Source organism: Linepithema humile, chromosome 5 (genome assembly GCF_040581485.1).
Source record: "Linepithema humile isolate Giens D197 chromosome 5, Lhum_UNIL_v1.0, whole genome shotgun sequence".
Lineage (NCBI taxonomy): Eukaryota > Metazoa > Arthropoda > Insecta > Hymenoptera > Formicidae > Linepithema > Linepithema humile.
This window is the reverse complement of record NC_090132.1, coordinates 14,966,405-14,994,389: the sequence shown is the minus strand read 5'-3', so window position 1 is coordinate 14,994,389 and position 27,985 is coordinate 14,966,405. Positions and strand designations below refer to the sequence as shown.

The 27,985-nt window shown below is 37.0% G+C and overlaps 1 protein-coding gene across 2 annotated transcripts in view; it reads right to left on the bottom strand.

Moving 5' to 3' along the window:
* The window catches only part of Hr4 (Hormone receptor 4), a 168,137-nt gene that overhangs the window by 40,421 nt on the left and 99,731 nt on the right, over positions 1–27,985 (bottom strand). Inside the window, exon 1 of one of the 2 annotated variants that reach the window (XM_012360339.2) lies at positions 19,327–22,931. The exons of the other annotated variant lie outside the window; for it this stretch is intronic. The gene's annotated coding sequence lies outside the window, so the exon portion shown is untranslated. Of the gene's footprint in view, positions 1–19,326; positions 22,932–27,985 lie in introns of those variants that run through there. 2 annotated transcript variants of the gene reach the window in all.

Genomic DNA, 27,985 nt, shown 5'->3' with positions numbered 1-27,985 from the left:
TTTAGTAGAATAAAGCTTTCATTAATAAGCTTGAAAAAAAAAAATGTAGATAACAATAATATTTTTGGCTCATTTTTAGAACGGTTTACTTTAATGATTATAATTTGAATTTTATAAAAATGTATAGTTTTATTTGAAAAGATTTTTGTGGATTCAAACAATAAAATTTTTTCATTAAAATTTTTTCTTTCTCGCGAACGTGTTAAGCAAGAAACCGCGCACATAAATTTCGCTAATTTTTCCGCCTCTCGGTTGCGCTCCGATGCAATCTGGAGCAAGAGTCCGCGCGACGTTCCCACCAATCTCGGCGGAATCGCTTGCGCAACATATTGGCAATAGCGATCGCGTGTAATCTATCGGAGAAAACGCGACGGAGATGGGTACGCATTGAGGCGAAGCGGATTGATTTCCCTTGTTTCCTCCGATTCCGAATGTGTCGCGCGCACTCCGCGGATCTCGCGCTGGTCGAATAAAATCGTATCGACTATCACGGCCGAACGGATGCGAGGATTAATATTTATTGGATATCCTTCCGATATATACGTTACGCGAAAATCAGTCGTACCGAGATATCGTATTCCGTCCTCCGTTGGGGAATAACCTCGCTCGGATATTTTAGCGACGCCCGCGCGCGCGCGCGCGCGCGCGAGGACATTCGATTTAACGCGGAGTTTCGTCTCGCGCGCACGAGACGAGACAAATGAGATTTCGTGCCGCGACGGACGCGATTAGTTCGCGCCGATATTTTGTCAACGGGATGTCAGCCTTTAGTATCACAGAGCGCGGGGGGGGGGGGGGGAGGTATCGGATTCGCTTCTCATATCTTCTAAAATATCGTTGAACGGAAGTGAACGCGGAAGCAGCGGCATAGAGCGCTTTTTCGCGCATTCCGCATCGACACGTCGCTATCACGAGTGGCGGACTCGGCGCAATTGTGACTTGCAATTAGCGAAGCGTGCAATTGTGAAATCGTGTCGCGGTGTTATTGACCCGATGGGGACGCCGACGAACTGACACCTCGTTGCACCTCGAAAATCAATTTCTGCCCAGCAGAACTTGTCTCGTTACCGGTCGCTGGCTTCTACTTAAACAGTTTCGCGCGCGGAACGAACAAGTTGTGATCGCTGACGCAAATGGCACCGTGACCCTTTGCATGTAACGACACTCACCCTTTATACGAAATGCGAGTATACTATATACGATTCAAGTACAAGTTAAGCAATTATTTCCTTGTGAATTACAAATTTACATTGAACTTTTGGAGTGCACAATGTACATTATAAAATTGCATTTTATCAAAATATGTTTTGAGAAACTTTAAAAGTTGAAGTTAATTGTATTTATACGTTATTAAATTGAAGAGATTCTGGATGAATTTTAATTGGCATACAAATTCAATGCCAAATAAATAACGCGTTATTTTTATATTTAAAATTATTTTTTTAAATCTACATCCATTAAAAAGAATTAATTCTATATTTTTTACCTATTTTTTATAAGGAATCACTTTTCATTATTTTTTAATTACAATACAATTTATCGCACATCCTTTAATTTTATATTATAATATGCAATAAATATGTATAAATATAAAAAGAATAATATATATAATAAACCAAAATCATGTCTTAACGAATATGAGGATTCCAAATTTACCTCGATTTGTTACAACGGGTTCAAAATTCAAATTTTATTGTAGAGAAAATTTTGTTTTATTTATGTATTTTGTAACTATACATAGTAGAAACGATATAAACGAATAGAACCTACGCGACAGTTATATATTTCAGCTTTCAATTATTATTGTTTTTTGTTATTGTTCTTGCTTCGCAAAACCCAAGCGAAATTTCACACAATTGTATTCTAGTCGCTCTAACAATAAGTCGACGCCACGATTGCAAAAGCGAAATGATCGTACCTGGGAGAATACTCATTTTCTCGCACATGGAGGAGTGCCGACCTTGGAGGACACTCATTTTCGCGAACATGATATTGTCGCACAGCGGCGATTCAGAGCAAAGTCAAATGAACTACAGAAACTTGTAGGCAGACGACGCTTCGTGCCAATTCTCCAACCTCGGTCACGCACCGAGCTAGGTACCATGTGATGTATCGAAATCATTGTTCAAGGATTCACAGAAACTCGCACAGATTTCAAAAGTCGATGTTTCGCACATTTTTAGCACTGAATTAACTGAGAATTAATAATACAAAATTAAAATCGAAAAGTGACACGCGCACAGTACTATTGAATTGAACGAAGACTCACTTTTAAAACAACCGACGAGATTCCGGACATGACGAATTACTTCCGTAGCCACAACGCGAAGATTGGAGTTCGCAAGCCCGTAAGAGCGACTCGGGATGCAGTACGATGTGAACGCGTGGTCCGAACTTTTTGGAATACATTCGGTCGTAAGAGAGGGCCATGCCGTTCGCCAAAAGACATGAATCTTGCGATGGACGGAGCGGTAGTGGTGGCATCGCTGACCTCGATACTTACTAAGACTCTCCAATCCCAACGCACAATGCCGAAAAACTGACATGTGTATGCGTGCACAGCAGGGAACTTTCACTCTTTTAAGCTCTTAGTGAACCTCTCACAGCGATACCTGAGTATTTTTCGGTAAAGATAAATTAGGAGAAAATCTTTCACCCATTTTTACTAGGGCAATCACCGGCGATAATAAACATTTATTGTAGGTAATTGGGTCAGTGTACAATTGGTTTACAAGTTTGAATTATACGTGACAACGACGACACGATAACGAGATAAGCGGGAATAAAAGTGTGAACTCCATACGCGCGACTTTCTCCTCTTTCGGGACACTCGATGAATCATTTGATGTGTGTTGACGTTCTTTAGATATTTGAGAGGGCGCGATATAGGTCGACGGACAGTCTTTAGAAGATTGAAGATTGGAAATGATAAGATTACGTTTGAAAATCTAGGTCCCATTATCGGATATCGCGTTGTGTTATTAGTTGGAATATATTTAATGGTTGTAGTTATATTTGATCTTGTTACACAATAAAATTTCTTACAATTGATATCTATAGTGTAGAGTATATGACACTTCTGTAAAAGATATTATTAGTATAAGTAAAAACAGATGCCGAAGGGCAAACGAATCATGTGTTTCATTTTTAGTCAAATAACGAGTTGAAAAAAAAAAATATGCGAATGCAGTAAATTTAATTTTTCACGATAGTGATCATTGTTTTTATGTCAGCTGATAAATGAGGATAACATAATTCAACAACAAATTTGTATGATATTGAGAAAACTTGAAAAGAACGAAGGTCAAGGATGACTGGAGGAGATAAAATCTCCGTGAAGATAAAATTATGCCGAAAAACCGGTAATTTTACGATGATGACTCTACGCGAAATCATCGATCGATATAGGTTCTCTATTGATTCTTACGTCCTTGTGTCCCTTTTCATTTTGTCGCGATTTTTTGATGAAATGTGCGTTTTGTAGAGGGTTTAAATATATTCGGAGATTGGAATATATTTAATTAGGTTTTAAATAAAACCTATAACCATAAAATTTTAATATTTACACATTTTTTATTCGCAATCTCATTATAATTAATTCCAATTATTCGGATAATAGAATACAGATTTATTATCACCCAAATTATATTTGAACATCTATACTCTAGATCTTATAAAAATAATTACATGATCCTCCAAATTCGGAGCAAAAAAAAAACTAAATTCCAAATATGGAAACAACACGCTCGCGACGAGTACTTTCGAATCAATTTTTTCTTTTTGCGATTTCACTCTCGATGGCGCGACTCTTACGCGATAATCGACCGTGCGGCGTGTGTCCTCGTCCTCGCGGAAGATGGGTCCATCGTGACTCAAGGCGGAGTGAAAGAGAGACCCATGCAGTCGGATCGCCGGGTGTTTCACTTTTAACCGATAAGAAAGTAACGAAAGTCGCCGATGAAAGTTTTGGGTTCACCTTCGGTGAGCGCAGCAAGCAGGAGACGGCAATAGCGACCTAGATGGACGGACGGACGGACGGACACTTCTTTGAAAGTAAAAGTAAAAGAGCAGGACCTTGCACTATCTCGTCATCGCCGACACCGAGAAATCGCTTTTTATCTCTCGATTTTTATTAGGCCTTGCATATTAAAATTATAATCTGGGTCATTTACAAAATTGCAAAACTAGTAATTTGACGATGATAATTACCATTCATGAAGCAGCATTCATGAAACTTTTAAAATCTATTTTTATTAATTTATAATGATATAAAAATTTCAATTGTCGAGAGAAAAATTGTCGTCTTCTATATCTAACTTTCTATCAAAAGATACTTTTTTTTGTATTTCTCAAATATTTCTTTTTTAATTTTTTTATAATATTTATTTTTGAAGTTGTTTGTATACAATATGCTATTATTTTAAGCTAATATTATTATATAACTAATATATATATATAGCTTATATCATATTATTTACTACTGCATTTTAAGATATCGCTGTATTATGTACTATAATTTATGACTTTATTTAATTATTCGGACATTTATTTTAGATTATATACAGGGTGCACTATAATCTTTCCACGATTATTTTCCGAACTATTCGTTATTTGAAAAAATATTTCAAGTAAAACTTACTCTATTTCGAGGGGGATACATGTTTTTTTAGGTAGAGATTGAGATTTCAAGGTAACTTTGGTATTTTCAAATGGAAAGGTTAACATTGTCGAAAAAACGAGAAAGATGTTTACATTTGTAAAGTCTTGACAAAAGCAGTGCCAGGTTTTTTTTATTACGTTAATAAAACACTGAAAAGACCTGAAAAAGGTTTGTGACCCACCGTTAAAAAACTTTTAAAATCTCAAGGACGCTTCCATCTACATAGAAAATTTGTTTTCTTGTTAACAAATATGCCGGTTAAAATTTTTGTGTTAAATATTTAACACATTCATGTGTTAATTTAACATATTGTTGTTGTGTTAATTGAGCGTTAAATTATTAAAACAATTGAAAAAAAGTGTAAAAATAACACAATGTGCATGTATTTTTAATTTTATGCACAACAGATATGTTACGTATTATTGATGACAGGATTTTTCTGTTAAAATATACAGAAAAAAATGTTGATTTTATTCTATAATAAAACTACAGACCGTCATTTGCTATTACTTCTCGTGTTGCCATGTGTCTCCACGTGTCTCCACGTGTCTCCACGTGTCTCCACGTGTCTCGTCGTGTCTCGACGTGTCTGAAGTACCAAAATTATTGTAGTATTTTAACCGAAATTCTACGTTATTTAGCAGTCTACTACGCGGTGGTCTTCATAACTTTCTGTAACCATAACCCAACTTTACTTACCTACTTTTTTTACCTAACCTTACTTTACCTACCTACCTACATACCTATCTACCTACCCTATTTATCTACCTACCTATCCTATCCTACCCTAGCTATCTACGGTCATTATGCTCTTTGTTCGTGAATTTGCCGCATAAAATCAAAGAGTGAAATTGGTTCTTTTCTTAATTTCTCGTATGGTAACGTAGCAAGTTTGAAATCTCTATATACTAATTCTGTAAAAAAGAGAATAGGCCTATTGTAGGCTTATAGTAGTTGTACTACTATTATAATAAAAAATGTTAAAAATTGTATTAGCACTTAAAATTACAAATAATATGTTGAAAGAATTACAAAGTACTATAAAACAGCATCACGAACTTTTAATCAAAGAATTTTCTGCTTTTTTAACCAAAAGATCATATAATTATTCATTATGTAACAATTATTAGGAAAATGGGTCCTCTAAGGACTTTTTGAACAATGAGATATGAAAGTAAATATGGTTACTTGAAAGATTTAGGTAATAAGTTAAAAAATTTTAAAGATATTGCGTATACACATTGTCTGTGCGTCACCAAAAATGCGTGATGTCTCTTTGGAAAAATAAAAATTTATTTTTTTATAGTAAACCAATACTAAAAAATTTCAAATAGTGTAGAAAAAACGTGTGTCCATCATAAGACATGTCTCCCTCGAAACAGAATAAGTTTTACTTAAAACATTTTTTCGAATAACGAATAGTTCGGGAAATAATCGCGTGGAAAGATTATAATGGGCCACCCTGTATATAATAAATATTCTCTCTTCGTTTCGGCTACTCTTTCTCGCGTTGTATGAACCATGCAGATACCGGTTTTTGGCGAAACGATACCATCTTACAGGAAGATCGAACTCGGTGAAAACCATGTCCTTCGAGGAACAGGGTTACATTACGTCACACTCGTGCGAATCTTTATTGCCTTGCAATTCGTCTGAATATTCCGGCTCCAGTATATAAGATGGGCCAGTGAAATTCTCGGAGGGCATCTTTACACGTGCGAATCAGGTTTGCAACGAGGTAACAATTATATTTTGTTATTTCGATAAAATTCAAACCTCTCAGAGATTAAAATATATTCAATTTTTAATAAACAAGCAAGTGAGAAATTGTAGCATTTATTAGATAAAAATAATTTCTTGCAAAATTTTAAATTGACTTATACATACGTTTTATTTTCATGTCGTATTCAATTGTGTTTTTCGGCTATTACGGATATTGATAAAAATTGCATTAAGAAATCTATTAAGATTAATTTTATTGATTTGATTTTGGATAATATTTATATAAATATAATTCTAGAATAGTTTCTATATAATATACAATTAATTTTTGAGATAGCACCACAAAGCTATCTAAATATCATTTTCATGGATATTAATGAATTACAACTTGTTATACAAATTTCAAAATCTACTAATTATTCGAGAGGACGTTATTTTTCAAGGATTATCAAAACCTGTTTCTAACATGAAGCTTTAGCATGCAGAATTTCTTAATTATTTTTCAGCGACTTATTGGTGCAATGTTTCAAAAAGATTCTAAAAGATTGCCTTAGTGATATAAGATTGATAAGTCATACCTTATTTCGATTCAATTGACCTCGGATCAATGTAAACCAGATTTTATTCTTGGCACTTCCGGTTTAAAGCATTTTTCCTAGAATACTTCCTGATGTATATGACGCCGATTTAATTTTTTGATCTGTCCTTACATTGTTTCTCAAGTATAACAAGATTAATTTTTTTACCGCGTTAATTGAAAAATTTCATTCTCTAGTTATCCGCCATATGTTTTATTGGTTTAAATTCAGTTTTGCTAAATTTAATTCTTTTGAAATAAAACATAGGATTGATATAAAAAATTGCAATCTTACATCAATTTTTATTTCTATTTCAATTAATTGAAGCTATAATAACTTTGAGCATTATAACTCCGAGCATTAAAATATGAAATTGAGACTCAAAGAAGAAATCGTTTGCAAAATTTCAAAATCAGGTAAAACTATTGTTAATGGCGAGAAATTGATTTTCCGTCTATAGGCGGAAACTCGCAGACAGGATTTTCCGAGAATTTTCCTAAGCGTCCTAGAAGAATGGAGCATGCAGTAGACTCGTGAAGCGGTCGGTGTATTCGTATGGTGGTGTTGTGGGCAGTGCTGCAGTCGTTTGTATCAGCATACGCTGTGAGCAGTCGGCCATGGCATACTTACTAATGTCAATCACACCGGCAAGCATGCACCGCCGGCATTATGTGTTTGTACGTACATGTGCGCGCCCGCGTATACAGAGTATGTTCCGTGATAGACTTTATCTGCGGATTCTTCCAACAGTTTGGAATAGATTTTTCTTTAGTAAATACTTTAATAAAGAGAGATAAAGAAAACAGATGTAAAACCATATCTTCATTTTTAAGATTAAATATTGCATTGATAATTAAACTTTGAATTAAAAATTTGTTGAAGCAAAATTTATAAAAAATCGAGAAAAAAATGTTTTTTTAATTTATTTATCCTCTTGAAATCTAAATTAAAAAATCTCTTATAATTAAAAAAAATAGATATTTCGTTATTCTTTTTAAAGACAAATCGGTTGCAAATATCGATGGAAAAATCCTGTGTATGCTTGCATCTCGTAGTAAATGGTTAGAAAAATGCAGTCAGGCTCGATTGTCTTGATTTTCACATATCTTGTTAAGACCATAGTCCTGATGAGTCCATATGAGTAATGTTCTAAAAGCTTTCAACTGTTGCTCATTGTTAATTAATAAATTATAAACAAAATAAGTTTTATGAGTTACACGTAATTTTTGAACACCAATCATCAACTTATTCATCAATAAGAAATATAGAATTAGTTCCTCACATTGTTCCAGCTTAGGAATTTCCAAGAAAAGTCGTTATGCTATTGTCATGTAACTAATATTTTCCTCTTGCTTGTGTTATAGAAGTATTGTCAAACACATAGTTTTTGTTGCGAATTCGTAGCCTCAACATTGTTACGCGAATTTCTTCATTTGACATACAGTACAGTAATGAAGATTTTATTAATTATTTGTGTAAAATGCAAGTGATACGACGAAAATTGTGTGTCCTAGATGTCAAAAAATAATACGTATATGTAATTGTTCATTTCAGAACATTTTCACAATGTATTTACTTTTATTTACGAGTAGTAAATTAAATGCGTGGGCCGAGGAGGGACTTAAATAAACAAATCTGTTTTATTAAATGTACATGATGTCCGAAAATTACGTATAGTTCGTGAAACTTATTTTGTTTATAACTTTTTAATAAATAATGAGCAACGGCTACAATCTGTGTCTGTCATTCAGGACTAACAACATATACGAAAATCGAGCCTGACTGCGTTTAGAAAAACGCAGTCAAACATTTATCCATCCTGTATAGCATGTGCGCGCGAGCCATTAAATCTCCGCAGTCTTTTGGCCTTTAACCCTCACAATTTTCTATCGACTATCGATATCTCAAGCGGTAGTTGTGTCAGTGTAGCTCTGAACTTGAGTACCTTTACAGCGGTACTCACGACTCGTGCGCGAAGCATTGAAAGGTGTTTCTTGAGATCAGTATCGACTATAATCGATAAATAAACGATGCCGTTGGCTGCAAGATCCCTGAAAAGTCGCCGGTCATTATTTTCTCCACGTTCTCCGAGAATGTTCTCGATCGCAATCCACGATAAAGCAAGTCGTATAGATACTGTCGGTGAGCATTATTCATTAAGAAATGTTATAATTGATATGGTAACTATATAAAAACGGCTTAGAAACTTAGAATTTTGTTTTGAGAAAAATATTTTTCCAGATTTAAATTCAAATTACCAGCGTAAAGCTTCCACATATGATAACATTTCGCAGTCCATCTTGCATTTATCAAGCAGACAAAAATGTTGTGTTATACGATTAAGAAGATATACTATTTCCGTCTAACAATGTTTTGATTTATATAATATTACAGTAAAATTTGTTACATCTATAAAATGCAACATGCATACATTGCCTATGCAACAAAATTTATTATACATGTATAAAATATGGTATGCGTGCATATAGTTCAGTATTTAGGAAATAACCGCATTGTTTAGAGATGCTTAATGCGTGCCCAAATGTGCGATTTTCGCTAATAATTCTGAGCGCATGGTATTCAGGCACATTATAGTTTGGATATGAATATCATTATGGACAACTTGCGTAACGCGAATAAGCGCTCGCGTTGTTGCGCGGATGCAAAATCAACAATTTCCAGGAGAACGCGGTCACTATATCGGTTCTTCGGTCACGTTTGACATTCGGTGGCACGATTGCCAGAAGCTGGCAAAAAATAGTGTGTCAACAAAGCGGTCAGCCTCGAAAAACAGTCGTCGGTAAGCGCGTACGGAGGCTGCAATCTTCGTTTTCGCGGACGAAGTCCGAGCCAATAATGTTTTCTGCATTGTTTCTTCAATGGCGCGCTATTTTTGCGTCACCTTGTTCGGAAAAGCATGATGCTGGTCATATCGTGATATCGATTCCACGGAAAAATTTGTTTAGTCTCTGGACACGTTCACCAAAATTTGATGCAAATAATATTATCAATATCATATTCTTCTATGAAAATTATCAATATCATTTCTTCTATGAAAATGTAAATATAAGCATTATAATAATTTAATAAAAAATTTATTTTCTAACAATATTTATGTATTTTTATGAAATATTTTGTTCTTAATATTTTACTTTTAAATCTAAATTCAATCTTGGCCCGCTTCGCGTTAGCTCTATCAAAGAATCGATAAATATCGGATCCTTGTATTCCCAATTAGTAATGCTATTTAACGAAAATAAACTCGCGTGCATTTCTCTTAAGGGAAAATTACGAATTTATGTCGTGATTTATGGCCACACTGCAACACACGAAGCATAAATGAGAAAACAACAGGTCTAAGCACATGTGTGTAATAATTACTGCAACAAGTTGATTATTATCGCTATACACATTCGGCGGTCCATTCGACGTTATACGAGCCCTTTATTTCCCAAGTGGTGCAAGTAAAAAATTTGTAATTTTGAACTAACACCAGAAATATGTTCAGAAAGGTTGTTTGCATCTAGTAAAAAAGTTTTGTAAGTCTAACTTCATAAATAAGCCGCTGGGAGCATTACAAAGTTGGAGGTGTTAATGATAACAGATTGGCAGTAGTTGGGGCAGTAGTGTAAGTCCCATGCTGGAAGAAGAAGTGCCATAATATGACTTTGAAGAAATTTTTATTTATTTTCGTTTTTTCTTTTAAAATTTTTATTTATCCAAATTTGTTTGAAACGAGTAAACATTATTGTTTTAAAAGTAACACGAGATTCAAGAGTTGTATAAAGAAGAAACATAGCAGAAAAACAATTTAAAAAAAAATTATAAATTAGATTTTTTTTTAAACATGAGAATTTAGTTGTTTTTTGATACAATGAAAGTGAGAGAAAGTTATTCCCATTTATCTTGATTTTTCAAGCCCAAACGCAAAACGTTCATTTCCCAACAATTGAGAAGTTTGACTTGCACCACTTGGAAAATAGGGGGCTTATATATACACTCATTGTCAGAGCAAGCGAGTGACGACTGTCATGGCGGTCACGCAGAAAAGATATGAACACGTGCACAACCAGAACTATGTTTTACTCAATTTAATTTTGATAAGTTGAATTTTCAACATGATATGTCTCGCATTTGCATTTCATGTGTCACGTCGTAGCAAATCCGTGATTTTCGCCTAAATGAAATTAGATGTTTTTGGATTGATTTTTATTCATACCGTAATTAAGAACTTTCGGAAATCCATCGATTCTGCGACAGAAGAAGCTCTCTGAAGCAGAATCTGTAACGGATGAAGCAAGTTACAACATTCTAGTTGATAAATGCAATTATTTCTTCATTATCTAAATATAATTATGATTATATTGCTTCTTTTTTAGATATGCATCAATATTAAAATTCATTGCGTAGTATCTTTTATACATCTTTTATCTTTCGCTCTTTTTCTCGCTGTCACGTGGTTGAGCGTGGTATAGTTAGAGAACAGCGCAACAGGAGAAGTGAAAAAAAGTGAAAAATTAGAGGAAAAAAGACGGAAGTTTGACTGTGATAGAAATCAGAGAGAGAGCAGGGTTGTATTCGAAAAAAATTAGCGCAACAAGTCTTGCGTGCGTCAGCGATATTAAGCACGTTCAATCCCTTGTGCTCATCGCGGCGCGTGATTTGCACGCACAATTTACGGCACATGTAATCTAAATGAACGCATTTATTGTGCAAATACCGCAAATGTAGATTGCAGCGTTGTAAATTGTTCCGTTTAAGCCTGACGTGTGGAAAGTTCTTTTTTTTATTTGTCATTTCTCTTATTTCAAAAGAAAATATTCTCTGAGTTTTAGAAAACAGAAATCATAAATATTTATAAATATAAGATCGGGGCATGTATAAACTTTTTCTGTGTTTCTTAGACATTTTTGTATGTAAATAGGACTGTTAGAAATCCTTCTCCCCCCTTTCTCAGCTCTTCAGGCCGTGATCTTCATAGTCTTTCTCGATTGAGGATGATTGTTTCTAATATCGCTTGTGAGATGATGATGTCTCGCAAGAGCTCTTTGAGGTTGTAAGGCCACGCGGCGTCCATGAGAATCGACCTCAAAGGAGTGTCGACATTGCGCGTTACGTTGATCGTTCACCATACATTATCCGCGATAAACGATCGTTCACCATACATTATCCGCGATAAACGATCGCGCTCATGATAGGAGCTGTATAACAGTTCGATCGACTATGATAGCGCTCAATTAAATTCATGTTTTTTTCATAATGCTGTCAGTAATATAATAACTTTATGTAATATATGCAAAAATGTAGATTATTGGAATTTCTTAACATCTTAACAAGTATTTCTGGTATCTTATTTGAATCTTGTAAGATTACGTAAAATAATATCAATAAATATAATTGGACAGATGATATTTATTAAATTTTATTTGAAATCTACTTAAAATTTATGATTTTAAATTTATTAACAAATTTAAGTAACAAGAAATGCAAAGACATCTGGTTAGACATCTGTCCAACGTTTACTTAAATAGCAATTAATCAAATTGATTAAGACAAAATCAAAGATTTACAACATTAAATTTAATTAAAAAAAGTTCGATGCTTATAAAATCAAAGCTCGGGTCCAATTAAGAGATTAACGCGAACCAGCATCCTTTCGTGTCATGAATCACGCATGCTAATGATAATTAACGATAATTAATGATAATTTGCGAATTCTTGCAATAATTTCTTTTCTTCTTTTTTGGAATCTTGCTCAATAAAGGGACCGATGATTTTGAAGAAGGTTAATGTTGACCGTATTGGGTAACGATTTCACTTCAGATGCTATCTGAAGCGACAAATTCTCACAATCCGATAGCGGGCGGTTGCTCTTGAAATACTCTCAAGAACTGTTTCGTAGTTGGTTATGGTGGCGCATTCGCGGATAATGCGATTATCGTGTGATGCATTTCTCCTGAGTCAGTAAATCTTTCCGATTCGCTGACGGCGCGAGTAGTGAATCGACAGTGTTATGCGTCGGAGAGTGCGTTTCCCCTTCTCGTCCTTTTTCTTCTCTCTCACGACGAATGTGTGTATTCGCATTCGGATACCGGTATTCATCGCTGCACGTGTCAGGGTCAAATGATGTCATTGGGATGTAAGGATTTCGTGACGTCATTTGTCATAATTTACGATTCTGCTGATCGTTCTTGTCCGTTCAGGTAGGAGATGTCACGTCGTAAAGATGTCGTAAAGATATTGATTGAAAGAGTCGATCCATTTTTATGTTTAATTGGTATTGAAATACGGAAGATGTAAACAAAACTTTGGCGATAATAAAATAAAATAAATAAAATTCTTTCCTAAAAGAACGTCATTCAACATCAGATTCAATCGATTTACATCTTCGTGAATAGTCGTGTAATAAATTGTACTATTTAACTCTTGAAAAGGTTATTGCAAAAGTAATATTTTAATTACAGTTGTTTTAAGAACATTTGATATTATCTTTTAATTAGATGTAGAGTAGATAATTGAAAGACAATAGATAAGTGAAACTGATATTTTTCACGTTATTTTAAGAATAATAATTTCGATAACTTTATCCTTAATGTAGTTAACACATCTTGAATGTGTGTCGGAAAAAATTGACTAAAGTTAATTGTCAGAAAATGTTAGAAGTAATTAGAACTCGTTAGAAGCAGTAAGAATTTATTTGACATGCTTGCTTCGTAGTAAAGCTGTCGTATGCGTCAATTTTCTGCGTACAGTCATCTGTGCCATTTCCTTGATATCGCAGTGTACTTTCAACGTATCAGTGCATACTCGATGTATCAATGGCAAACACTGTAAGTTATATCGTGATATTTTTTCAAGGAAAGACGGCGCCGATAGCGTCACGTTCATTTGTATTTTGTTCCGAAACGAAAGCCTTTGGAATTAAATAACACCTATTAGCGCCACTTTTGACAAATAAAGTTATTTGCATTTCGTATATTTTTCTTCATTAATTCACTATGCTATTAGATTTGACTTCTATTGTGCTCGATTCGTGATTCTGTGAATAAAAAAACGCTACTTTAATTATAAAAATTCTCCAAAGATTAATATTGAAATCCATACGTTAGTCAATCGTTGATAAACAAATTCCAACATCTACAAAATTTATATGTAAAATAAAGGGAAAAATAAGTGCTAATTAAGTTTTCTTTTTTTTGTAAAAAAAAAAACTATGTGTTCCTATGCGTTTGCTGCATGTCGCGATTATTGGCAAGTGTATATTTAGTTTCAGATTGGCATAGGTCGAGGCGCACGAGAAAGAAAAGAGTTGACTAGGCCGTTATCTGTTTTCAATGCACGTGGCCTCCATAGGTCGGGATCTAGCCGGTTATAATCGGCGACATAGCGTTTATTACTGAGACTAGATATGCGATTGTGACGGCAGCGGCGACACAGCGTTTCAAGAGGCTTCCCTGAGATTCGAATCCGCGCTCCGAAAACGGCCAGCCGTGTCATTGCCTGCGCGGGTGTGACGAGCTTTTCCGGCTCAGAATAGTTTATAAACACAGTGGACTGTTTATTTTATCCGCGGTTAGTTGCCGTATATACACTTTGTCGCGGACAAACGTTGCTTCATTCTCATTCTTTCCCGCTGTTGCAAGCAGTTTACGTCGCGCTTTTGTTACGCGGTTACGTTTCTCTGCTTCTTTGTAAAACGTAACTGTGCGAACGAAATCATGCTGCTTGTATAATCGAAATAATTTTACAATGGTATATATATATTAGTACTGTATGTACCAAAATATAATGTAATTATAATTTAGTTTTTTTTCTGCAAAATCTGCATTTTTTTACAAGTCACTGCTTCCTTTAAAATATACCGAGTTTCAAAGACACATTCTGAAAGCTAAAAGAAAAACAGTTTTAACGTATTATTATTTTTAGGAATTTCCTCTGTACTAGATTATGATTTGCGAAGCACATTTAGCTAGCTGGGTTGAAATTTTATCACTCGGTTCATTAAGTAGGTCAAAGGTCAGACGGTTTGTAACTAAAATTTCAAATTTTCGAGGCAACAATGAATCCCTTGTTGGAAAACTTTTGAAATGAAAAGAAGAAAAAAGGAAAAATTGTATATGAAATTTCTTCATGTATGAATTCAAAATATGCGAGACCTGAATACGAGATCGATAACAAACCGTTTAATAATGAAATTTACATCGCTTGTAGTTGAATACGTCGTTCTAAGAGAATCTTTTTATAATAAAGAACAAGTTAATTGATGTTTTTTTAGTAGACATTTGAATACACCGAAAAATTTGTCAATTACATTGCATTCGGTTTTACGTTTTGAATTCTACTGTTTCTATAATATGTCGATTCGATAAAAACGATTATCGTATTATTTGTCGGATTACTTGTGCAGATCGTCAATAGCAGAATTGATTGTAGCCGCTGCGTTTCACTGATCGCCAATTAAGTGAACACGATAGATTTTCTAAGCGATACGAACCGCTATCGTGACGGCGCCGATGACGATCCTCGTCGAGGTCCTCGACGAGGATTGGCCGTGGTTAATAATTGCCCTCGTGTGCAATATCGTGTGTGCTACGTGTGTGTAGTGTCCACGTTACGGAGAGTAGTTAGTGATGGTGGTGGTGCGCGTATACGTATGTACGTAAAGCGTTATGCACTCGTACCGTAGTAGCGTTTGCTCCCGACCTATCTCAACCTCCGTCACCGGGAGAGGGCAAACGCCCAGCATGGACGAGAGGAGGTTAGACTAGGTTGGAAACGTCACTAACGGCCTGCGTTCATCCGCCAGAATAACTCCTGGTCGCTTTTGCGCGATTCTTACGTCGCGGCCGTTATTTCTAAGCGATTCGGCCGTCAATTTATTTTTCGGTGGCGTTTAGCGCTCAATTTTGAGAATTCGAATCAGGAGTGAGTTGTAATTTCTAGTTCCCATAAGATTCATGTTATTCATTTCCATACGTAATTGTATTGTTGTATAAATATTTTCGTATCACGTCTGATTCCCAATTTATAATTAAAGTGCATCTAAGTCAACAATAAAAATAATGAATAGGTAATAAGAACGCGTCAAAGTGATTTACTTTTTATTTGTCGTAAGAATATGAAGGGCTTTATTAAAAATTATTTAATCTCGATTAAAGAAATCAACATGATGGACGTTTATTATTCATTACGAAACGTAATGGATTACTAATTGAGTTTGTATAAAGTAATCAGTATGCAGTGCATTATATTTTTTTTCGAGCATTTTTATAAAGCATCGAACCAGCTCGACATAGAACTTGTGCATCATCAATGAAGTTTGACGATGCTATACATTTCAGTGTGTCTTGCAGTGGAGTTAGACATACCGCGACAGTGAGAGATTGTGTTATTTGTGTACCTTAATTAGGCATATAGACTCCTAACTCGACAACCAGCTGTAAACGCTCCGAGCTCGGTGCCAAACACAATTCGGTTTGATCCCGTGTCTCATCGACATTATCATAAATATAATCTCCACTGTAAATAAACACAGTTCAATGAACATCAGATGCAACTTGCTCTTTTGCTATTGATCTTAAAATGTACTTCTTTATCAGTTTAGGAAAAAGATAGTAAGATATTACATTATTAATGCAAAAAAACAACTGCAGATGACCCAAATATATCTAAAATTATTTTAAATTATTTGACTAACTGCAGACAAATTGAAAAATTCAAGATGTTTTTTGTAAAAATATTCAAGTTTTTTTCAATCAGAAGGTTGATTGTTCGAAATCATTATTCGTGATATTTTTATCTCTTCATGATAATAACATTTTTACTAGATTCGGATGAAATTTTGATTAGCTTTCTTATTTTAGATTTTTTCGCATTTTGCAATTTGTTGTAATTTCACGCGATGCATCTCTCATATTGAGACCGCTCATACGGTCTTTTGCCGACAAATTTGCTCGCATCTGAGTTGGCGCGTCTCCACGATGTGATTCATATATGATACGCACGTATCATGGTCACCGAGAAATTACAAGCCGCGAGTAAAGTCAGTCTGGATTAGAACCGCCATGGACTACCGCGCGCGTTCATCCGCCAGAATAACTTTGAGTTTGCATAATACACGGTTCTCATGCTTCGTTGCGCCGTTCTTATCACGCCACTCGCAACACGTGCAATTTAACGCGACGGTATTAAAACGGATAGTTCCAGCATCCTGATTAACGTCATACAAATGTATCATGTTGCAACCATATATTTACCATAATCGTCAAATCTCTCAATATATACATTATTCAGAAACCGCCACGCTTGAAAATGCAACTTACTTTATGCTTTTTGATATACAATATTCTTATCATCACGAAAAGATGTCATTGTCGAACAGAAAGTTTGAAAAATAAATTTATTTATACGAAGATCAATTTCGAATTCAAGTTATCGCTATTATTATACGATTTTATTAGTATATTTCGCAATAAAAATAAAAAAAGCGTATTAAAGTGAATCTTTGGCTTCCATTATTAGTTTTATTTAGAATTGTCGACATGTGACAAGCATTTTTGCTTTTCTGTCAACTAATGTTATTTATGATGACCAATGATATATATATATATAATTAGATAATTAGATATTCCTCGTACTGGTTATTGTGTAACAATCTATGATCAGTAGCGAGTTATGCTTACAAAAACGGATTGACAAAAAATACTTTTGTATCAGCAAGTTATCATCTTGAACGTAATGACAAAACAGGACGACAAAAAGCATGCAAATGACTCTGTAAGAAGTTATTACTGATGAATGCTTTGAAAACTATTCGCTTCAAGGCTAATTGCGCGTTTGATTTCATTTTGTTCACGTTTAACAAAACGTGAAGTGCAACGTTGCAGATTTTATGAATATATCGAAATGTGCATTTTTCAGTGTAACAAAGTATTACAGTGTGTCCTACAGCACGTCTTATCAAGGATACGTATTTCAACCGGCTCTAACTTTCTTATGCTCACTATTCAACATTTTACTATCTACTTTATCTTGTATTATATATATATATGATTTTTGCACTGAGTTAAGCAGTGTATATTTCACTGTTCTATATTTGAAAACAAAATATAATTTAGTAAAAGTTTTTCTATTAGAAGTTTCTTTTAGAGGCGTAACTGCGACGACGTAGTAAAATTTAGAACAAACGGTCATATAATATACATCATCTACATATTTTTTCGAGCTTCTTAGTGACCTCGCGAAGGTTAATAGAATTCGTGGAAAAAAACCATCTCTTTTTCTCTATCTTCTTTTGAATTTTTTTTTCGATCTATCTATCTCATATATTCCATCTTGCATCAGCATCCGTACAATTACCTATGAGCGGCGTTTTTCTTTTCACAAAGCGCAGTATATTTAGACGCATTTGGACCTCGTCCTTCGCCTCGGTTTGTCAAACTAATTTACACAAGTTTCGGCCTGCCGGAAGAAGCTACGATCGGAGACGACCTAGACCTTTCGACGCTGAGCATACCACCGGCGATTTACATGCCATTAACGCGCATTTTTCTCGCGCTCTCCCATCTCATCAATGACACGCTACTTGTTTACACAATTATGTCGATGTGTATCTCACACTATTGAAGCAACGTATGACGAATAGTGAACAGGGTTCCTAATCAAGATTCCTGGAAGGACAACGATGTCAACAAGTGACATAACTCATTAGTACAAATTTATTTGAAATTTATTTGAGTGCAAAACTTGTTATTGGAATTAATTTTTTCGGATATCTCGCGTCCATCACTTCGTATCAATCTTAGATATATTATCTTAATTCAAATTATGTCAATTTCATGCCGCAACATATTTACGATTAGACTCCTTATGGCTTTTACTCCGGAATATAATGTTGATTTTATCGCGCGGCATTCGACGTAAAGCAAAATAATATTTAATGATGCACCTATTTTATTATAAATCATAAAACAAAATAACACGATGGTCATTGGCGTGATGATGATTACAATATCATTAACATGTAAATGTAACACACAAGCTCCGATTAACGTATTACAAAACATAATTATGGTGTGGGAACGAAGATATTTGATAAATAGTTCATTATCTCGTTTAACTTGTTTTCGGCCAAGTTTCAAATAAAGAAATTTATATCATTTTATAAACATTATTGGAGATTATATTTTATCGTATATGTATATCGTATCATTTTGGTGACTCCTATAGCACTCGGTGTTATATTTATACCGATACTTATACTGATTTATTAATACTCACGTTTATCTATTCTCAAACAAATACCCTTAGCAACTACATATTTCGGGACAAAGAGGGTCCGCTCTTATCTTATGTCTTATAACTTACATCTTTTTCCGCTTAAGACATCCGAGGTGTAAAAAATCGTAGTTGCGAGCGCGTTCTTTCTTCTTTCTCGAGATTTCGTTCCGACGAGAGGGTTCGTCGGAATGATCACGTGATCACGGCGGTCCACCGCCTCGTGGTCACCGTTTCTGGCACCACGCGCGCACACCACATGCACAGATTTGTACCGGTTCCGATCAGACGCTCTAATCGGAAACGCGTCTCCGCCGCCTGGTCCGTTTTCTCAAGCACTTGTACGCGCACTTGTTCCTCATTTGTCCGATACTTCCGGCACCATGCGCAACCCTCACCGCCGCGCCGTTGTCGTCGGTTTTACGGATTATTAGAAACGCGACTACTCTTTCTCAATCACTGGACAAGTCTGTTACCTTGTTAACTTATAAACAACTATCACCAAGTGTTACGTTTAAAGCGTACGTGAAGCAATATAGATATTAGATAATTGCGTTGGACGTGTGTAGGCTCTGTTGTGAGATCTATAAATAATCTATAAATCTTTTTTTCAGTTGTACTTTGGACGATCTCGTCTAGACGGAGTAGAACAGTAGAACTAAATAAAGGCAGTAGAACGAGCACTGACGGGCACGTGTTTCGTTAAATAGATTATCTCTTGTTTCAAATATTAGTAATAGCTCTCTGATTTCGATTCTTTTGTGTTACGAGCCAATAACGGTTCCGTTGTCCATCCGTTCAATCGCACTTTTCTTCGTTTCACCGCGCGGCGCTTCTAACTTCTTGCAAGAGTCATCACTGATCGTGGTTCCGTGGAAAGCCTCGACGATCGTTCGCCGTATCGATTATCCGTCGATGAAATTCCGCGACGGCTATCCAGTTTTACTCTCGATGACTCTTCTAACTTTTTTCTATACCCGTTATTTTTTGCCGCTTTCGATCTCGATCATCTCACAATTAGCAATTGTACAAGTTCACGATAGCGTGACTGAGATAGCGTTGCCATAACTTGCAAATATCTCATGCGAGTGTATTTCCGATCGAAATGCGTGAAATGCAAAACCGATTCGCCGGCCACGCACTTGTGTGATCACCCCGTTAAATCGATATCGAGTCCGTTTACGCAGAGAACGCTTAATTCATTGCATCAGTGTTATCTCTGGCCATCGCGTATAACACGTTTACGCGGAAATCACTGACACTGCGCGATCACTCGGATGATTCCACGATCATCATCACTCCCTCGATGACACCTGCCGATCTTTGATTCCTCAATCACGAATCTCTTGTAACTTGTCGTAAGGTTTCGAGTGTTATTTACGAATCGCACACATTGGATGTAACAAGATTATAGATTTTTCCGATGGTGTCGTAAGAGCAATAAAATTTTCAATACCGACGAATCATCGAAGATCAATAATCTTATCTATTCGATCTTTTTTTTTTTTTTCCCACGAACGTTCTTGCAGCTGAGCTCACTGTATTTGTCCACTGTACTTCTCTCGCTCACGTGCGTGCTGTGCGTGGACCAAAATGGCAGTCGCAAGTGATTAGATAACACAGTCACTATTTCTATCGTTCCATTTTGTTCACTACTCGTTTAACAGGAAGTCGCGTCGTTACTCCGATACGGTTACTGAACTCCGGATATTTGTTTCGTTCGCAGTTTTCAAAATTGTTTTTTCAAACATCAGAGAAGTAATCAAAATAGTCGCTCATCGTAAGTTAGTTTCGCAACAGTAGCGATCGCAAATTTTGATTGCGAAATAGTAGTCTATCTCTCTCTCTCTCTCTTGTAAATGTGAATCGGCCGTGCTTTGATTTAGGTAAGTTCTGTTTGTTCTTTCTTCCGGAAGTGGCAGTGTCTCGTTAAATTCGGCAGCGGCAGTGCTCGGTGTCGCGTGCGAGAGCGCTCGGTTTCGTCGCTTTGAGGTCTCTTCCGGTCTCTTCTTTCGTTGTATTCGCGCGCTGTTTCGGGGACGCGTGGCCTGGCGCGCATGCCCAACCCGGAAAGGACCCGTGTGACTTTGGCCGTGGTCGTCGAGCTTGTCCGTGAGCGAGAAGGAATCACGGCAAGGCGAGAGCTTTCGATTGGCGTGTTCGGGTCGGTTCGTGTTTAATTGGCAGTGTTTCGTTACGAGATCAGAGTGACGGTGGGTCGTTCCACGTCTGAATGTAACCATCCGTCGCTGGTTCAAGTAGTAATGCGGAGGAATATTAGTCTGCGCAACGCGGCGATTAACTTACGATGGTCTAAATGCACAATAGCGTAGAGTTCTCAACGATATAAAGCTCACGCGGATGATGGCGAAAGGTAAAGAGAAAGAAAGAAAGAGAGAATGAGATATGCATATACGATAGACGAGGGACGAGGTGAAAGAAATACAGACAGAACCGCGCGGCGCTGAATATTCTCGCTCGATGGCACTTCCGGTTCGAGAGTTCGCGTACTTTCTCTCCTCAGCGCGGCGCGAGCGAACCGACGCGAGCGTTTTCCTGCCGCGTTCGATCGATCGGATCTCTATCGGCAATCTCAGAGTGAACTTCCGAATCTGGTTGCGACGTAAACAAGCGCGATCATTGGATGATTCTGCTGGTCGATGGAGAACAATCGATCTTCACACATCTTCGTGCATGGAGCGGTGAGCTGCGCGTCGCGCGAAACCCTCTCCGAATTTAATGATCGGCCTCGTTAAAACGCCGCGGTACGACGATCGCGTGTCGAGGGCAATGTCCGCAGCCGATAATTCTAGAATTGTCCGAGTGTGCTTCGATTTCTCGCGCTACCACCACACCGCCTCCGGCAGCTTCACGTTCCTCCTGCTTCTCTATCTCTCCTCCTTCTTCTCCTCGTGCACCACCTCCTACTTCGCCGACCTTCCGAATTGGCGCGCGGCAACTCCGTGACCTCCGTGGAAAAAGTGGAGCGAGGGATTCGACCGGGTCGGTGTGCGGACGTCACACTCGGGCGGCGCGCCGAAACCGGGCGGCAGGTTGTCGTAGGTCACACACACACACACACACACACACATACACACACGCGCGCGCGTACGCACACAGGCACAGTCGCGCGGTTAGGTCGTCTGCTGCATCTCGCGGGACATCTCGCTTCCGGTTCCTCTCGCGTACCCTTTTTCTCTCAACGCACGCACACGTGGGGATCTACACGGCAAGATCGAGCGCGCGCAGCACGCGGCGTGAGGGAGGGAGTCGCGGATTGAAATTTGGCGCGGTCGATGCCGATCGACGTCTCGCCACGCTGCCTCCTGCACCACCACCCGAACAGAGGGGTTCACACCACTGGGATCCGTCTCGCGGGGACGCCGAGACGCGCGTTCCTCCCTCGGTGCGATTCGACGATCGGGCGCGTCTTCTTCGTCCTCGTCGTCGTCGTCGGACCGCGTGCGTGCGTCGCCGCGGGAACGCGTCGTCTGTACGCGTCGTGTGCCTGTGTACGCGCGTGTACGCGCGCGAGCATGAAACGTGTGTCACCGCCGTCGTGCCGAGAGGAGGTGTAAACCGCCGAGTGTGTGTCGAGCTGAGTTGGCTTCGACAAAGTAGGGCGACGACTGGGACAGCGGCCACGGGCACCGGCGCTGCCTCGCTCGCGCTCACCGACCAAGAGCGAGAACTCGCGGCGCGCCGCGCGGTGGAGGAGCCGTGGAAGTGGAAGAGAGAACCCTCCTCGTAAAACGGCAGCAACCGCACGCTGCGCTCTACGTTCTCCAGTAGGGGAACTTGTGATGCCGCGCCGCGCCACCGTTGCAACAAGCCACGCCACCATCCGACTCTATGCCTGGCCACCTCGCGATTCTCTAGCATGCTAGCCATGTATATACGTGAAAAAGTGCGTTGCGACGCAACAGACATAAACCAGGAATAATCACGGCATAAAACTGAAATAGTGTGACGGGGTCCTTTCGTAAGAAATCCATTCCACGATTCAACGATAATACATGCGACTGCGATATAACTGAATGATATTGAAATACATGTAATAGAGAGCCCGATGTATTATCCCTTATTATACGTTAATCACATATTTTATGCAATATTTAGTCTCAAGCACTGGGAGGAATTGTCATATCAATTATTTTTAATATTAGTGTAATTAATGATGAATCGCACTTATTTATAATATGCGCTTTCGCATTCTTCACGAAGATTCACCTAGCAAAAATTTAGATTTTCAAGTCTAGATTTTTCGAAGAAATTGATCGAAATCTGCAGTTTGATTATTATTTCATGAAATATGGCGTTTCTGCGTCGCGACCTTCCTCCTTCGCGGACGATGCTCTATTTTCGCGGCTACCTGGCCAGCGCTCGCTTGGCTATCGAGCCACTCGATAAGGCTGCAATTAACTGAAAAATTCCCGTGATCTTCCAACATTTTCTCTCACACGGAATGATCGCAAAGACGATGTCTCTTTAAGTAGATTTTAAAAATTGATAGTTTTTTTGTTTATTTAATAATCGTGTTATCCACTCTTAAAAAAGGTCTTTAAAAAATTATATATATTTCTTTGTAATTAAAAGAATAAATAGCGCATGTGTGTAACGCGCGCTTATGTGTTTCTAGTAGCTATAAATATAATATATATTTTTTGTTTCATGTCACTTTTATACATGGTAGGAGCGGGTGGGGTTAGAAATCAGACTCTGACGTCATCTAAATCTGAAAGTTTTTCTGTGATTCTAAATAGATGTAAAATAATAATGTATTCGTGTTCACGAATAATTTAAAAAATGACTATGGCTGGCAATGTTACTGCAATACACAAGATATCATTTTGTTTATTGCATCTCGAATTGCGCCAATAATTTATGTGATACTTCATTCGATATTTCGACGGCAATAGTAATTTGACATTCCGCGTATGAATATGCATCGTGTTCGTATTTCATTTATCGTCAATAATCGAAACTTCTAGCGTTGCACCTTTGTTCTTTTATCTTTGTTTCTAGAACGTGTACAATTGATATTTACATTCTAATTACAGAATCCATTATTTTGATACATGTAACTTTTTTTTAATTTGTCGATATTGCAAGATGCACGATCATATTAGTTTCACATTACATCGTACATTTGATTTAAACCCGAAAAAAATTGGTTATTCATGTCGTTACAAATTTGCATATCATTATTGTATTTTTGCAATTTTTGAAGTAAAAAATATTACGGTAAAATGTTAATTGTTATAGATCAAAATTAATCCTTTAATTTATTTCATTTTATTTTACGACGATTAAAATTCATACTATTTTTTTCTTTTTTTTTATTCAAGTATGTATATGCTGCTAATTATTTAAGTATTAACGGGTGATATGAAAGCTACAGGCTTGGGGTGTACAAGCGCTCTTTCGCATCCCCTACGCGCTTGAAACTTTGATCCTTGCCAATTCATCTTTTGTTCTCCCTTTTCGGTCGGGTACAATGGATTCGTCCGAAAAGGAAAAACCAACCGTTCCGTTCGAAGTCAAAAGAGAAAGCCATACGCGCGCGAGTGAGACATTCGCGACAACTCTTTTGGTTCTGCATATGTTCTTATTATTCTTCTACACGGTCTAGGCCATGATGTGTTCGATAACCAAAAACTTTCACCTGAATGTTTTCCCTCATGGCCGCGCGTGATTCTCGTCTGTTTTCTATTTTTTATGACACGTGTTTTGACACACAACCTCTCTTGATCTTGATCTTTCGATCAATTCGTTGCGTAAGAATATTGCTGAAATTATATTCATGAGTGGAATATTCCACCGAGATTTCATCTCTGAATTTATTGTACGCGCGTTTCGTCATGCAGCACGCAGTGCAGTGATTTGTATTCTGCTGTCTTTACGGAACGAAGCTACGTTCTAGAATAGTACAGAGAGAGAGAGAGAGTGAGAGAGAGAGAAAAAGAAAGAGAGAGAGAGAGGGGCCATCGCAGAATAGCGCGAGATGGTATATGCAATTGCGTAGAGCAGAGTGGCAGTAGCGTAGTAGTTCAATTTGTAAGTATCTCTTTAAGAACCAAAGCAATGTACGATTAATTTTTAGAATAAATATACTTAAAAATATAAAAAGTGTAAATAAATATAGAAATACATAAGAAGTACATATAGAAGTATTGTATAAGATTTTAGAAATTTTAGAAATAAATTTTTTAACAAATTTCAAATTTATTCAAATCAAAGGAATTATAATGATATTTAAAATTTCACTCTATCAACATACGACCGTGATGAATTAATAATGCGGAATGATTAATTAATTTATGTTTCAGCATAACTCCGCAAAAAACAATATTACGAAATATTATGAAATTTAAAACGCGAAATCTCTCGTTAACTCGATATTTAAATAATGTAATCTAAGAAACCCGTGAATATCCAATTATAAAAATTAATGATGGCGCACAAAATTAACCAAGCCTTTTTCTTATAATTACATTCGGTTAATTCTTGCAATGTTTACAGTTGGTATTATTCTTACAAAGCGAAATATAGATATTCGGACAAGACACTAATATTGAAGATATTAATTTGCACGTTTATAGGTTTAGGTACAACTTTCTTAGATACAGCTTTATTATTAGAAATAATTATAAATGAGTACCAATATCACTTTTATTATTATTACTTGGCGTTTGGCACTTCCACGGTAATGCGACGTGAAAGAAAAATGCGAAGTTAAATTCACTCGACTGTTTAAGTGTTAACATTTAACGGAGAAGTGGCGATTTATCGTAAGAGACGCAGCGAGCAAGAAGTCTGCCTCGAAGGTTAGTTGACGATAAATCAGTCCGCGTTAATAACCAAAGAAAAGTGATTACCGAACGGATTTTTAACTTTACGAACTCGTCTATATCTGTAATGTGCCATCGTAAAGAGTAGAAAAATAGTTTGTGTGTCACGCGAAGATTCGTCATTGGTCAAGACAAGATTTACGATCGAACATTCTTTTTTCTCGAGGACTCGCGCGAATGAGCATAACTTATATTCTTCTCCGGGATGAAATTGAGTCCTTATCCTTGCATCTTCCGCGGGGAGCGGTCCTACCGGTAGGAAGAAAGGTCCTATGAAAGAAAGAGCCAACAAAGGCCGACTATTAGAGTAACTCCTTCGAGCATCATAAAGACCCAAGGATCCTCCACAACGTCGCCCTGACCTCAAAAAATACCTCGCCGCTTTTTTTTCCTCTCTCGCATTCTATCGTAGCTGCAATTATGTTCGCTTGTAGATAAGTCCGCCGAGGCGATTGTTACGGACGGTGGAACGTAAGCGTGAATTTATTTTTCACATTTCAGAAATTCTTTTTACAGCACACTGCTTCGTTTTTTTAAATAATTTTTACACAGACATATCGCTATCGTTAATCCATTTTTTATAATATAAATAAATTTTGTTTCAAGGCGTTAATTTTCAACATTATATCAAGTCAAGGTATTTAATTTTACATATTTTGACGATTACTTTGTTATTCGATCGAAAATTATTTTGCTATATATGTTTGCGGAAACATGCTTGTCGGGCAGAAACTCAAAGACGAGCATTGATTCTCGCACTCGCGATTCTAATCATAATCACGACGAAATATCGTGGTTGAACGGGCGAGGAATTTCTGTTTGCGATCCTGCCAAGTCGATGACCTTTCAGCGCTTAATCGTTCGTAACCAAGCTCAGGTTATTCGGGCGATCTCTTGGTCGTTTCAGCGCATATTCGGGTCGACTATTGTTCGTCGCGCCGAGGAACAGTATTTCCGGTGTTGAGTACTTTCGTTATTGTAGAGTAATGCTATCTCCTGTCAACGTCATTTTGTTCCGAGAATCCCGCGAGATCGCTGTTCTTCTCTCTGCGTCACAGGAAGTGTGTCAGTCGCTCTGGTTCCGCTATTAGCGGTAGCGCTTGTATTAGGCGGGAGAAAGCGCGAGTTTATATGCTCTTAAAATTCTTAACGAATCCTTTTCGCCCTCGTTAAACAGCCACGATGGCGCATAATCACGGACGTTGTCTCATGGCAGAGAATTATACTCGGAATTATTAACCCTTTCATTCCCAAATTATTTAATAGCTAATCTGTTTAAAATATAAGGAAATTATAATTTTTGAACATTAATAGCATTTACAAGATAACTCTTATTATCGAATTGTTACGGCAAAAAATGAAAAAAAGATAATATTCTAATATTTTATTGCGAAATTTGAAATAAATACATATCAAAATACGTGCTAGAGTCATGTGTCTAAAGAGTCAAGACTAAAAAGAACTAGTAGATATTCACAGATATCGAAATATAGATCGCAGTAATATTTTATTTCATAATTTGAAATATACGTAACCGTATAGCTACAGTGGGAGCGGAAGGATTAACAAAAATGATAAATTTACAAAAATATGCGAAATATTAGTAACATACTTTATTTTAAATTAAATTAAATTCTAATTCAATAAATCAATTAAAATTAAATTTAAATTCAAATTTTATTTTAAACGCGAATTAAAATAATATATTTTTGGACAATCTTCAATTTGACAATTTTGTGTATATATTTGGAATGATATCAGCGCGTAATTATATTACCGTAATATCGACGATAGCGGAAATGAAAGAAGATTCGTTCGATCAGACCGTGCGACGGGCTGTCTCGTGGGAAGGCAGAGCTCCGGTAACGCGGACATTTCACTCTCGACGAGCCGCTTGG